Here is a 15,789-nt window from a genome sequence, read left to right on the forward strand (position 1 = left end):
TGTGGCTAAGAGGCATCGTTGGCTTTCAATCTCAGTTTAAACAAGATAAAAACACACATGATTGAGTGTGACATCCAATGCTTTCTGTTGCGAAGAGTGAAGCAAACAATGAAGCTGTACAATGAGACGTACCCAACGATTTGTTGCAGCATGAAAGGTGCTGCGTAAATGTAAATTGTCGTCATTGTTGTTGTTGTAGACACCCGGGCTTGTTAGCTTGGGCACAGCCCCACATCCACGATCTGCAGTTTACCTGAAAGAGTTAGTTTGCCTACAGTTTGCGTTCCGCAGAGGAGTGTGAACTGTTCTGGGGCGTTTGGAGTTTGACGCCAAATAAAAATAAATTATCACCTGTCATACCAAGTGATTATTGCAGTTTGGCGACTGTTTTTGTTGCACACGTACGGACGGGTGTTTGCACATGTTCTGAAACGTTTTTTTTTACACGGATGGAACGGCCGGCAGCGGTGAATGATGAGTCACGGGAAAGTTTCCGAAAGCGGAGTTGGATGTTTACGGGACCAAATGACCCCAGTGGCTCATCAAAAGTGTCTGTTTGAGCTCCAGCGTTGCTCAGGGGCAAAGCGAAACAAAAGGGGAAAAAAATCTTCCATCTACCCTGAGGTGAGTGAGTGGCTCCAGGATCCAAATCCCACCTACCTAAAGACCTTCCATTTTGATTGTGCCTACGGTCACCTCCCACCCCTCCCTCTCTCCCTGGACCCCTGGCTCGTTGTCAGACTACGTATTTGTGAAGCGCTCTGGGACGCTACCTTGCATGAAGGGGGCTATATAAAAACTTGTATTTGATATAGTGCCTTATCACGTCATTGAGACGTCTCAAAGCGCTTCACAGAATACACTGAAAAATGAAGTGACTGTATTTTGTGAGTTGTTGTTGTTGAGCGATCACTGTAAAGTGACTAAGATGGTCCCATTTTCCACCTTAACGTTTTCCCCTGACAGCCGAGGCTGGTTGATCAGAGGATCGACCCAATCATGCTGGTGAAATAAAGGATTAAAAGGGCTTTTGATGTCTGCACATGAGTGTGTGTGAGTCTGAGCAGACTTCAAGAAAGCCTGGCCAAGTGGTGGTCTGTGTGTAAAACCATCCCTCAACCACACCTCCGAAACTCCCTGTCCCATGTTTCCCAAGTGTTACAATGCCTCCTGCTCTTTTATGTGTTTTTCAGAACAGAAATACTAGCTCTTCGAAGCGAGTTGTGTGGTTCAGCAATCTGTAAACCCAGTGAAGTGTTCAGTGTAGTGTACAAACACAGCTTTAACTGTGCCTGACAAGTGCTACTGCAGTCACTGGGAGTTACGGTCTACACCAACTTGTATTGTACAATGGTCTTTATCCAGAGTGAAGTTTTGGAGCACTTTCTTTCCTGGGGCAGGGGTGAAATCTTAGGCAAGTTTCCTTACTCCACACACCTCTGTTTATCTAGCAGTAAGTAGGAACCCGGTTGTTGGTTGATTGGCAGATCGCTTTCCGGGGGTAATAATCCCTCCAAAAAAGTAATAATTAGATCACTCGATCCACGACTGTTTGTGGGACACTGCTGTGCGCAATTGGCTGCCGTGTTTCGCCCACAAAATACAGTCAATTCACTTTACAGTATATTCTGCGAAACACTTTGAGATGTCTCAAAGATGTGATAAGACGCTATATCAAATGAAAGTATTATTATTATTATTAAACCAGGTGGGATTTGGGGGCTATTTGCAGATCTGTGAAGTGACACCTTCCTCCCGCACTCTCTGAATCAAAGTACTATTTTTATTTTGTTCTGATAAGGCTCACAGACTTCCACAAGACTGGCACAGGAGAGGTAAATGTGCTTGTGTGTGTGTGTGTGTGTGGGAGGGGGGTGGGGGAGTGAGGAGGAGGAGGAAGATTACATGCTTCTCTCCAAGAGCTGTTTGTTTAGTTGCCTTTAGTGCTTATTCTATCCCATAAACGTAAAAAAAAATCCTACCATAAAATCTTAACAAGCTGGCTCACTGACATTAATCCCAGATAATGGTCTCACCAGCAGCTATCTGAGTGGCATCGCCCTTTGTTTATTGATTTAACTCTCTTCCAAATGTACAAACCAAAAGCCAACGGCAGTGTCCGGGCCAAACCGACCAGCGCAGGTTACAACAACAACTTGCATTTACACAGCGCCCCCTCACGTAGCATCCCAGAGCGCTTGACAGTGGCAGAGCACGGGGGGGAGGTTAGTGGGGAGGTGGACCGTAACTGCTGGCGAATAGGAAGCTCGTCAGGCGGGACCTGAAGATGGGGAAGAAAGGGGCAAGGAGGAGGGATAGAGGAAAAATGTTCCCGAGTTTCAGGGCGTAGTGACTGAACTAATTAATCAGTTAATTAATTAATTGGTTGAAGCCTTGAGCAGGAGAGCACGCAAATGGAAACAGAGAGTTGTTGCTGTTGTGGCTTGCTGTGCCTGTGCAGCTGGAGAGAGAGAGGGGGAGGGTTGTGTAGGATTAATGGAGGCCCACAGCTCATCAGGATGGTAGGGGCAGGTTGGAGGTAGAGGGAGGAGGAGATAGCCCATGGCACTTCAATCATTTGGTGCATGAAAGAGTTCTTCTGAACACTCGGAATTAAAGGCATCCGAAATGCAAACAAGCCTTAATTTTATGAGTAAATACTGCAAGACACAGAAGAGTTGGGCTGATAGCAGCCCCTGACCCATCTGTGTGCTTGATGAACAAAAGGAGAAGGCAGGGATGGAGGTGGGGGAATCGGGAGAGAGGGGGAGGGGGGGGAACGAGAGAAGAAAGGGGAGATTTACAGCTCAGAGGAAATTCAACAAATTCAGTTCCGCCAGCTTTGTTTATGCTCCTCTCTGGGACCCGTGCAGATTTCAGCAGCTGGATTCTCTGTGTTCTGATCAGACCCCCCCCTTCCCCACTTCCCCCCCTCCCTTCCTCCCGCATAAGGCGGGGTCCGATCTCAACAGAGAGAGAATCCAGCTGTAACTTGTCAGTAGTGGTGAGCACAAGTGACTGAAAACTGCAAGCTTTGACCACGACGATGAGTTTCTCTGACGGTAACCTGCCCAAAACTTTGTTACCGTAGTAACTGCAGACAATGGTGAGATAGCAGGAAGGTTTTTTTTGTGGTCTTTCCTTTTTCTATTCGGAAGATGATGGCCCGAGAGTTACTAATATTGATATAATAATAATAATCCTTGCAGTGGATATAGCGCCTTCGAGACGTCTCAAAGCAATACATTTAGAGTCAGATGGCACAGCAGTCATTCAGTGCTATCCTCATCATCATCATAATAATAAATCCTGCATTTGATATAGTGCCTTCCAAGTCAGGAGTACGTCAAAGTGCTTCACAGCATTTACTGTAAAGTGTAGAGACTGTATATTTTGGAGGAGAACACATGCAGCCATTTTGACGCATAGCAACCTCCTACAAACAGCCATGAAGTGAATGAGCAACTTTATTTGGGTAATTGTTAAGAAGAATAATCCTTGCATTTCATATAGTGCCTCAGCATGTCATTGAGATGTCTTCAAAGCGTTTCACAGATTCACTTTACTTATTGTAAAGTGGATTGAGTTTGTATTTTGTGGGCGAAACACGGCAGTCAATTGCCCACAGTAGCGTCCCCACAAACAGTCGTGGATTGATTGTTGGCAAGGAACTGGGAGAAACTCCCTTCTCTTTGGGAACAGCCCTGTGGTAATCTATGTGTTACAGGAGGGCTTGGGTTCACTCCCTTTGGGTGAGGTGCCAAGGAGAGGAAAACAAATATAATTTAACAATATTCTCACATTCTGTGAGAATTGTGTGAAGCCTTAAAGACTGAACAAGACAGCCCCCTGGTTCAATCCTTGGTCTGTTCTAAGTTAGTTGACCTCAGTCAGACCAGACCACCAATTAGTTTTTACAATTGGGCTCTGTTTCCCAGACTGCAAAGTGGAAATCTATAGAGGAATCAATCCTGAAGCCTTCAGTTCTACTTAGCTTTAGTTTCACCAACAAGATTTTCGTATGTGAACACAGACAATGAACGCCAGTAGATTATTAGGGGGCAGGGGAAGGGGAGGGGACATTTCAGCTGAGTGCAAACCCTTTCTAAAGCTCTGGAATCTGCCCTGAGTTACTCCAATGCAGGCGAGTCGGTCACTTAGTGAAGGAAATCTCCTATCTCTTCCGCTGTCCGACAAGTCTAAACACAATAACATGGTGGCCCTGCAAAACAGCGAGGGCTGTAGTGTGTTCAGTCAATGACAACAACAACAACTTGCATTTGTATAACAGCCCTCGTGCAGGATAGCATCCCAGAATGCTTGATGTAGCTGAGTAGCCAAGGTTACATTGCGACGTTCATGAAAGCACTGCACAATGATTTCACCACGGTCTGGTATCAGAAGAAGCAGAATTTACGGTCCATTTTCACGTCTTGTCTGGATGGTACGAAAGGCTATATAGATGGTTGGTCAAAATTTCAACTGGACCGTGTGGGAAAAGTACCGGAGTTGGGGTGAGACCATGGTGGTTCTTTTCACGGTGATAACGCGCACTTATACCCAGTGAGTGATGGGCAGACAGTTCTGTGATAATAAAAGGTTATCTATCACACAGTTAGCTATCTGTGATTATATTTTCTTCGCGTGCTTCGAATTAGGGTAATTGGATAATTGGATTTCTGCAGGCGAGCATGCAACGAAAACAGCAACGCAACTGGAGAAAAACGCAGCATACAATGGAGTGCTGCTAGAACTTGGTCATTTGGATCCTTTATATTTCACAAGCGAGGGAGATAAAGAGAAATTAAAATGCATCGTCTCCAATGAGGGCACTGCGCTACGTGCCTATGTCATAGCCACATTTTGCATGGTCCAGAATTTGTATTACAATACAATACAAAATACATTTGTATATAGGGCCTTTCATGTCGGGAGGACATTCCAAGATGTTGGACGGTCAGGGATTTGGACCTGAGCAATTGGGGGGGGGTTGGAATCATGGAGGGTGGAGGGCAGGGGGGTAGGGGTCTTGAGACTTGCCTTGAAGGAGACAAGGGAGGGAGTGAGACCAAGGAAATGTATTGGCATGAAAGATGTGATAGAGGTGTGCATGATGCCAATTTAGAACTTGTGGTTCAGATAGATTAAAGTCTCGCTCTTTGCTGCTAGGAACAGACAGTGAGGCTGACGGGATTTGGTGGCTGCCACAAGCCGAGGCTGGAGAAAGCCAATCTGCACAATTGAAGCCCTGTCCCTTTCCCTGACTCATTTACGATTCCATTTTACTTGAATCAGGGTGACCTTAACTGAATGGCATCTCCCCGATGAATGGCGTATTGACGACCACCTAATTTCAGTTGACGCCTCAGGGATCCATGAAGTCACCACTTGCTGACTTCTTCCCACAGTTATAGGGAAGCGGCTGATAAGAATCTCCTGCTTTCCAGCCTGGGTCAAAAGGTGGGCTTTTTCTTTTTTCCGAAGCTGTGAACGCCACCTTAACGTCTGGCTGTCTGGTACACATTGAATTGAACCAACAGCCATCAAGTTTCAAATGTTCCATCTATACCAAAAAGTAACCGTCAATTAATAATAATAATCCTTGCATTTGATATAGTCGATTTGCTTTACAGTGCATTCTGTGAAGCGCTTTGCGACGTCTCGAAGACGTAATAAGGCGCTATATCAAATGCAAGGATTATTATTATTATTAACTCCACCCACCCCCCCCCCCCACGCACACACAGTCAGCTGGGTTTCAGACACTCAAGACTCTTTTGTCCTCCGTGACATGAAAAAGTCTGTCTGGCCGTGAGTGAGACAGACATGGGGGTAAGGCTGGCATCTTGAACCTCGGGAGAAAGGAACATTTTGTTTCATATCCTGAAAGGAGGAATCTGTTCATTTAGGCAACCAATGTGAACTTTCAGCTTGAGGTTTAACAGGACCGTCCTCGTAAAACTAAAAGCTGAAGGCAGAAAAGTCCTCTGTGTTTTCCTCCTTCAATAAATACTGCATCTCCACATGGAACGAAGCATCTATAACCAAACAAGGATTTTATGATGACTGCTCCCAGCAAACCCCTGTGTCTCTCCCCCCACCTTCCCAATAGTCAAGGCCCTAATTTGCTTGGGCTTTCAGACCGGTTTTACTTCAGAGGTCTGTTTGTCTCAAGGTTCATCAGAGATAACGCTGACCTTTATCATGCACAGGCCTTTTAACATACCACCAGCTACTTTTATGGTAAGTAATTTAATTGAAGCATTTGATACTTATTATTCAGCATTCTCTGTTTTTGTGTCAAGCCACAAATAGCCATTTGGCCGATCTCTGTGAAGTGAATAAAACATTTAAACCATATTAGCCACTTGACGGAAAGTGTTGGGCAGTGGGAGGGGAGTGAGGGAAGGGAATTGGCTCCCTGTAGTTAGTTTGCAAGTGAACTAATTTATCTATCTCTCAGTCTTGTCTTAAAACCTACCTCGTCGACTGCAGCTATGATAAGAATGCTTGCATTTGATATGGTGCCTTATCATGTTGTTGAGACATCTCAAAGCGCTTCACAGGATATACTGCAAAGTGAATTGACTGTGTATTTTGTGGGCGAAATTATTGTTTTCCCCCCTTCTGGCTCCCCTTCTCTCCTGCTCAGCATCTATCCCATCTCTGCACAGCTCTCTGAGCTATTATACTAGGTGAAGTGCGATATATTTAAATGCAAACTGTTGCTGTAATTTGGGGTTCATGCGGTGGCTAATTAGCCCCAGTGGATCTGAACGCTGGACGGATAATTGTCACAGAGGAGCCTTGAGGAGACTCGAAGGAATTCCGAACAGCTTTGTGTCAGCTGTGCAAGGAGGAAGGTGTCTGCTTTCTGATCAATGCGGTGAACAGATTCTCTGGCGAGTCAACCAGCTGTCCAGCTGAAACCAGCACCAGGGGCATTGGGTCAAAAGGACCCAATGCCAGGAGTGGTGCCAGCCTCCAGCACAGCAGGAACAAATGGAGCCCGACGAACAAGCTGAGTTGAGGTACGGATTTTAACTGCAGTGAAACGGTTTGTGAGACGTGAGCTATTTTTAGGCTGTTATTTGTGTTGTTTGGCAGAAAATCAAGCAGTTGTAACTGGTGCAGAGTGAGCGTCACGAAGAATAAATGTATCGCAATGTATAATTGGACCAGAAACACCACTTCTTACAAACCGTCCTTTACATGTGACCCTGTGCTAAGCCCAGTTTACCAGCGAATCAGCACCAACTCACTCGAAATACCATTAATTCTGACTGGGAGCTGCATATAGGTAACTTAGATGCTGTGACACACTCTGGGCTCACCCCCCCTCCCCAAGCCTTGGCTCTTGCCAACCTACGCTTAATACTCTCCAGAATTAGGCAAGCAGGATGCGTCCCTCCAGGGAGAGAGAGCATGTTCCATTCCAACAATCTGTCTCTGGGATTTCCCGGTGTAGGTGGGATGCGTGGAATGCTCAGTTTGGTTTGGAGACTCTTAAGCAACGATGATGGTTTTCTGCGTGTGTCAGACACCCGGCTGACCAAAGAACAAAGTACAACTCTGCGCAGCAAAGGAGAATACGTTGGATTTTGTAATGTCATTTCCAGTCCAGTAACCTGTTTTTCCGATCATTACAGTACCTGGAAAGTCTACATTGAAGGGTATTCTCTGGGAAACTCTGAACATTTCTTAGCTAGAAGGTAACTAACGAATGGAACAGGTTAATAGGGAAGGTGATTGAGGACAGGACAATGAATATGCTGTAAAGTGAATTGACTGTGTATTTTGTGGGCGAAACGCAGCAGCGTCTCCCAAACAGTCGTGGATTGAGTAACCAAATTATTATTATTTCTTTTACTGGAAATTCAGCCATTGTATTGAAATCCCTGCGTATGCTTTATTGTTGTGCATTTCCGCCAAGATAGTCTTATCTTGGTGTCATGGTACCATAGCTCCAACACGTCACCCTGACAGCCAGGATATTATTTACTTCCCCCCCCTGTATCCTGGCTGACGAGCTCCCAAACTTTAGTGTTGGTGGATTGGCACTGAATTGCTGTGGTCAGCTGATAAGAATTTACAGCCTATGTGTAAACACAGTGGAAGTAAACGAGGCAGCGAGACCAGTTTGGGTCAATGGAACACAAGAGACTAGAGAAAGAAACTCTTGGGTGTGTAGAGCTATTCTTGTTGTTTAGCCCACCATATCTTTGGCTTGTTCTACAAAGAACTCATTAGACGCAACTCATTAAAGTTTCTCCCACAAAATACACAGTCAATTCGCTTGACAGTAATCTCCTGTGAAGCACTTTGAGACGTCTTAACGACGTGATAAGGCGCTATATCAAATGCAAAGAATATTATTATAACTGGGGCTAAGAACACTTATATAGCATCTTTGATGTAGGATGAACATCTCAGAATGCTTCACACAGATGAAAGACAGCACTGAGCTGAGTAGGGAGGAGTGGTTGGAGAATCAAAGGTGTTGACCAAATAGAGAGGTTTTTAAAGGCCGGGAGAGAACCGAGGTGAGAGGCGGTGGTGGTCTTTGGCATGTTAATTAAAGGGGCACTGCCTTCCCCATGCAGATTGATTTTATTCATGGACGGGGAGGAGAGAATTGAGAGCCCGCAAACTGGGAGTCTCTCTTCATTGCCTGCGGTGGGGGGGGGGCGAAAATGATGCGTTTCAATACGGTGTACCCTCAGTCGAGTTGTGCGTTCCTGGAAAAGTTGAAAAGTTTTTTTTGCCAAACATTTGCCTCATGAAGGCCCCATCCCTTTAAATGAAGGAAGACATAAGTTCAAACTCGAACCAATATAGAGCCCCAATCGACTTGAAATTGCTGAACTTTCGACACTGAATCAAAGGCTCTCTAATCCAAAGAAGGTGCTGGGTTTTGTGATTCCCCAGCCCGTGACCCTGACCTGAAACTGACTGCATACTTTGCAAAAGGGATTACGATCCCGAGACAGACCGTTTCCTGTAGTCGAACTCAAACGAACGCTCTTTAAAATAATATCTAGAATTAAGCCCCCAAAATATACGGTCAATTCACCTTACAGTGTATTCCGTGAAGCGCTTTGAGACGTCTCAAAGGCATGATGAGGTCCCGTGTCAAATGTAAGGATTATTATTGTAATTATTAAGAGAATCGACAGGCAGAGGGAGAACAGGCACGTATTTTGAGACTGAAAAGCGATGATTCCCAATGATCTACGAGACACATTCCACTGCTAGTCAGGGCTAAAAAAATTGAAGATTAGCACTCAAATTGTGTATGTAGTTGACTGGTAACGTCATTAGACAGATCAGGAGTCTTATCCCATTCAATTGCAAGTCACGTCCCCTTGAGAGAGAGGATTTTTTTTGCTGTGAACAGGGATTGTCTTGCATCCAAGTGACTTTCAACAGATGCCACCGTATCATAATTAGAGATAATTAAAAAATCGCATCCATCCCCACACTATTTATTGCATCTTTGGGGTCCTGTAGCTCAGTGATTAGAGCACTCGCCTCGCAAGCGAGAGACCTGGGTTTGATTCCCGGGCAGGGCGAAATCTTAGGCAAGTTTCCTTATTCCACACGCCTCTGTTTACCTGGCAGTAAGTAGGTTGTTAGTCGATTGGCAGATCGTTTTTTCAGGGGTAATAATCTCTTTAAAAAAAATTAATTAGAAAACATAATAATTCAGTTAATCAATCCACGGCTGTTTGTGGGACGCTGCTGTGCGCAATTGGCTGCCGCGTTTCACCCACAAAATATAGAGTCAATTCACTTTGCGGTATATTCTATGAAGTGCTTTGAGACATCTCAACGTTGTGATAAGGCACTGTATCAAATGCAAGGATTATTATTATCTTTCATTGAGATTCTGAGAGGAAACCTCATTCTGCACAACACGATGACAACTCACCACAAATCACAGCAGCCTTAAGATATCTAGGGGGTGAAAAATGCTGCATTCAATGTGATGCGATGTGTTGTGATCTATGTTAAAAGTGTAAACCATGTACGAAAGGGTGCACCAGTTTGCAGTATCTGTGGCCAGTTCTACAGCTGAAAGGCATTAGGCTTTACCCATTCGTTTTAATAAAACATTCAACAGTCAAAGTACTCTTGGCCCTAAATTCCATCGGGACCGGACAAGGACAGGGGTTGATGACAGAATTTTAAATAGGATTGAAAAAGTAAACCCAGAACAATATCCTGACCTCAACCACCCTTCCTGGCAACCTATTCCAGTCGTTAATGACCCTCGTGGAACAAAAAGGCTTCCTGATGTCTGTCCTGAAATTGCCCTGTGCAACTCTTGTTCTCTTGTCTTAGCGCATCCTAAAGTATTAGATCTGGGTTTACATTTCAGTCCTATTTAAAATGTTGCACACCTCTATAAGGTCTCCTCTGAGTTGTCTTCTCACCAGACACAAACCACGACTTCTGTGCAGAGTTAGCAGTCGCCAAAATACGACAGTATATCCTGTCAAGTGCTATATCAAATTCAAGGATTATTATTACTACTGCTCTGCCCCCACCCTCTGGAACTCCATCCCGCAGTCCCTCCACCTCGCCTCCTCCCTTGCCTCCTTCAAGACCCATCTCAGGACCCTCCTCTTCGACTATGCTTTCGGTCACCCTGCTTCCCGCCGCCCTCCATCCTCCCCCATCCCGACCCCCAGCTCGGATCTGAAACACAGTGACTTGGGGCATCCTTGGAGTCCTGTAGCTCAGTGGTTAGAGCACTCGCCTTGCAAGCGAGACACCTGGGTTCAATTCCAGACAGGGCGAAACCCTGGTCAAGTTTCCTTATTCCACACGTCTAATAATATCCCTCCAAAACAATAATAAATTGGTCATTTTTAATCTACGACTGTTTGTGGGACAGTGCTGTGCGCAATTGGCTGCTGCGCTTCACCCACAAATATACAGTCAATTGACTTTACAGTATATTCTGTGAAGCTCTTTGAGATGCCTTGAAGACATGAAAAGCGCTATATCAAATGCAAGGATTATTATTATTATCCTCTCGACGTGAAAGGCGCTATAGAAATGTAATTTTGTTGTTGCTGTTGTACTAAATAGTCAAGGATTATTAGTAAGACTGAAGAGAGCCCCTAGCCTGTCTAATCGTTGCATTTGAGATGGTACATACACAAGCTCTACACATGAGATTGCCAACATTGACTGGATCTGTGCTCATTAGAAACCAACTGCAGATAGCCCCGGCTCACTTATCCAAGCATCCTAGCAGAGTGTAGAGGAATGCATCCAAACATTTAATAATAATAATCCTTGCATTTGATATAGCGCTTTTCACGTCGGGAGGACGTCCCAAAGCGCTTCACAGAATACACTGTAAAGTGAATTGACTGTATATTTGTGGGCGAACGCGGCAGCCAATTGCGCACAGCAATGTCCCACAAACAGTCGTAGATTGAAAATGACCAATTTATTAGTGTTTTTGTTTTTTGGAGGGATTATTATTAGGCTCTGTGTGGAATAAGGAAACTTGCCCAAAGTTTCGCCCTCTGCCTGGAATTGAACTCGGGTCTCTCGCTTGCAAAGCGAGTGCTCTAACCACTTCAGCCAGGCTGGAGTTCAGCGCTGGTAATAGAGGCAAGAAGGTAGAGTAAAAGGTTAGCACTGCACACCCTATCTTGCACAATGTTTGCACTCAATATCCTTATTCCCTCTGAGCTGCCGTTCGTTGTGAAGGGTGCTATATAAATGCAAGTTGTTATTGTTGTTGTTCCCTTCTTGCTAGATCATTTGACAATTCAATCCAAATGGTTAAACGCATTTAAGAACTGATTTTCTTTCACCCTCTTCCTTGTTTTATGATGTACTAGTCTCAGAAAATAGGGTTACCGAACCAAAAAAACTCTTCAAAGCTTTTCGATGCAGTCACTTCCATTAGCAGAGATTAAGTTAATTCTCAGCAAACTTCACCAGGACAGGAGGAGACAGAGCTTAATCCTGGAGAGTTTAAGTTGATGTAGGTGTTTTATCTTGAAGAGGGACTTGGAACGGTACTGCTAAGTAATATTGAGGACCTGTGTAAAGGATACCAGCATCGGAAAGGGCTGAGACTAGTCTGGCCACTGTTTTTCCAGGTGGTTTGGGAGAGAGTCAGTGGTCTGGTTCTATTTAGTCCAACAACCTGTATTTGCAGACTCAATTTATTCTTTCCTCGTTCAAAGCTTGAACTCAGCCTTTTAATCCTAAGCGGAGCACTTGCTAATAGCTGCAATTGGCAGAAGCAAGTGTTAGAATGCTCAGCCCACTTTAAGCAACGGCAACATTGCATTTATATGGCGACGCTCACGTAGGGTAGCGTCCCAGCGAGCTCGACAGTGGGTGAGCATGACACCAAGCCAGGGGAAGTGGTGGGGGTGGGGAGACTGTCACTGTGTTGAACGGCACATTGAGACGCCACCGTGTCCTACACTAATGCTCAGCTCTCCCCCCTCCTACAGCTGCTGTGTCCGGGTCAATCGTACAGCACAAATAGTAGAGACTCGGGAAGCAACACAAACACCCATCCTTGCAGTGGATGTCGCGCTATAAAGTCAAAATGTTTCAAATACATCTTCACTGGTAATTGCTGTCAAATATATTGACTGTATTTGTAAGTAAATGCGTCAGCCAATTTGCACACAACAGAGTTTAATGGTTTAATGTCTCACCTGAAGGTCATCAACCCCCAACACTGCTGCTATCCTCCCCAGTGCTAGACTTGGCTGGGAGACCTGACATTGAACATGAATCTATAACCTTGCTTCGCAAGCGAGAGACCTGGGTTTGATTCCCAGCAAGCGAAATGTCGGGCAAGTTTCCTTATTCCACACGCCTCTGTTTACCCAGCAGTCAGTAGGAAAACGGATGTCATTCGATTGGCGGATGGCTTTTCCGGGGGTAATAATTCCTTAAAAAAATAATAAATTGGTCACTTCAATTGACGACTGTTTGTGGGACGCTGCTGTGCGCAATTGGCTGCCGCGTTTCACTCACAAACTATACAGTCAATTCATTTTACAGTATATTCTGTGAAGCACTTTGAGAAGTTACGAATACGTGATAAAAGCAAGGATTTATATTATATCAAATGCAAGGATTTATATTACAACCTTCTGACCCAGAGCTGAGAGATTGCTACCAACACCAATTGAGCCAACGTTTAAAAAAGTGGCTGCTGCTTTGATCAACGTTTTAGAGATAAGGTTTCAATTCTTTTCGAATGCAACGCAACTCTACATGGACCACCTTGGCCTCACACCACATCCTTTTCTTCTCAAAGTCCTTGATCTCACGGGCATTCATCCCAACTTTACTGCCCTACGTAAAAACCATTGGCTTTATCAACAGGTGTTCGGTAAAACTGTTCAACGCAAAAGCGCGACAAGATCGTAAATCACATCAGACCACATCACTGACTGATCGTCTTGACAAAATGACACACACCTGCCCGGGAGGAAGCACTGACCCACAGAGGCAATCCTCTGTACTGTCACTGACACTGTGTGTCAGAGCTTGAGGCTTGATTCCTGACTGTCCAGCGCCTTGCGATGTGCTCCTAACGTGAATGCAAAGGTAATTTGTTGTTGTTGATAACGCCAGTAGAAGGCCGGGGGAGCCATATTGTCAGATGTGCCGTGTTGCAGATAAACTGAGATAATAATAACAGTAAATAATCCTTGCATTTAACACAGCGTCTCATCACGTCCTTGAGACGTCTCAAAGCGCTTCACAGAATATGTAAAGTGTAAAGTGAATTAACTGTGTATTTTGTTGGCGAAACCTGTAGAATACGCAGATCCTCAGTGTGTAGTCAGCACAGGCCGGCAAACGTGGGGAGAGCGCTGTGTGAAGCTGATGTAAGCAAACACCATATAAAAGCTCCAGCAAAACAAAATGCCCAGTGACTGAACAGCGAATACAGTTTCAATTTTAATATTCATAAGGAATCTATAAAAAAACTAGTAAGTACACTTGAACTTTTTTAACCCTGAAAGTAGAGTATTCCTTCTCTGAACGCAGCTTGAAACTTAAAATCAGATACGCTCAGCATATTTCAAGGGTCTTTCTTTGTCAACCGAGCCAATATTTAGGCGAGTTCCTAGCCGGGCATCTCAAATGTTCTTGAAATGTGGTAACTAAATCTCTGAAGACTTGGGATGAATGTTTTTGGTGGCAGTTTGCCTTTTTAACAGACCGTACAGGGCAATACTTCAATGATTAAGGAGATGGAAATTTGGACAAAATGCACTCAGTATTACAGATATTCCTTCTCTGCAAGATGCGAGCTCACAGTTAATTTACTTTCACCGAAAATTGGAATACTTTCAAGAATGGTAACTCTGCTGCTCGTGTAAAGCGATATGTTGGAAGCAGTTCCTTTCAGCATCTGTCTTGAATTGCTTTCATTTTTTAAGTCGTATCTGTAAGCTTGATAATTCCGAGTCCCTTTGTAATCTCTGCCGAGCACACAAAGGGGCTTGTTTAGACGGCAGGTGCCATTGCACTGTAAATGTTTGAGAACTTTATTGTACTAAGTTAGAATAATAACATAACAATAATAATCCTTGCACTTGATATAGCACCTTATCACGTTGTCGAGATGTCTCAAAGCTCTTTCTTTCACAGGATACACTGTAAAGCGGTGAGACGGTGTGTGCGTGTATTTTCTAGGCAAACGCAGCAGCCAATTTGCACGCAGCAATAGAGGAGGAAGCAATATTGCGCGACTCAAGATAACAAATACTAACAAACACTGGAGGCCATGAGGTTACTTGGCTTCAGTTACTGTGCAAAACATCAGAGCGGAAAGTAAAGTGATTTTTGCAACAGATACAGTTTTAATAAGTCGCAAAAAACCTAGTTTCATAAAATCATGTTGAATGGATCCAACAGGATTTGAATCGACTAGACGGCACAATGATATGAAAACTACATCCACTGCAACCTCTCAGACTGAGGCTCGAAGGCAGCCTAAACGATTACAGTGTAGTCCTGTAGCTCAGTGGTTATAGTACTCGCCTCGCAAGCAAGAGGAACTGGGTTCGATTCCTGGCAGTGCGGAACGGTGGGCAAGTTTCCTTACTCCACACGCCTCTGTTTACCAAGCTGTAAGTAGGAACCCGGTTGTTAGTCGGTTGGCTATTCTGGGGGTAATAATTATATCAAAAATAACAATTTGTCACTCAATCCACGACTGTTTGTGGGACACTGTCGTGCGCAATTGGCTGTCGCGTTTTGCCCACAAAATATACAGTCAATTCACTTTACAGTATATTCTGTGAAGCGCTTTGAGACGTCTTGAAGACGTGATAAGGAGCTATATCAAATGCAAGGATTATTATTATTACATTGAAAGGCTTCATTCTGTTAGCAAAGATGCTAACATGGTTGGAGGAGGTTCGCAGTATTAACCCTACCCTCAAATAAATGCCCACAAAGAGGGGGGAGAAATAATAAGCTGGGAAATGAAACCCATTTGCCAGCGAAACATCCTGGCAAGTCGATAGGCTTGTTTTGTTGGAACTCTGATTGAGGCTAATGATGAATGTCATTAAGACATCCAGCTGTCAGAAGAATCACCGTGAGACACTTCAGCAATCAATGTGTTTGAAGGAGGTTCGTCATCATTCACACAGAGTAAATCAGGGGAACAGACACAATTGTAATTGGGTCTTTACACTGATAATAATTCATCCCACATAGGGGAGTGAAGCTAAGCACCTGGGGCTGGTAAATCTGGTAAGCGTACAGTGCTTG

This window comes from Callorhinchus milii, unplaced genomic scaffold (assembly GCF_018977255.1).
Source record: "Callorhinchus milii isolate IMCB2004 unplaced genomic scaffold, IMCB_Cmil_1.0 Scaffold23, whole genome shotgun sequence".
Lineage (NCBI taxonomy): Eukaryota > Metazoa > Chordata > Chondrichthyes > Chimaeriformes > Callorhinchidae > Callorhinchus > Callorhinchus milii.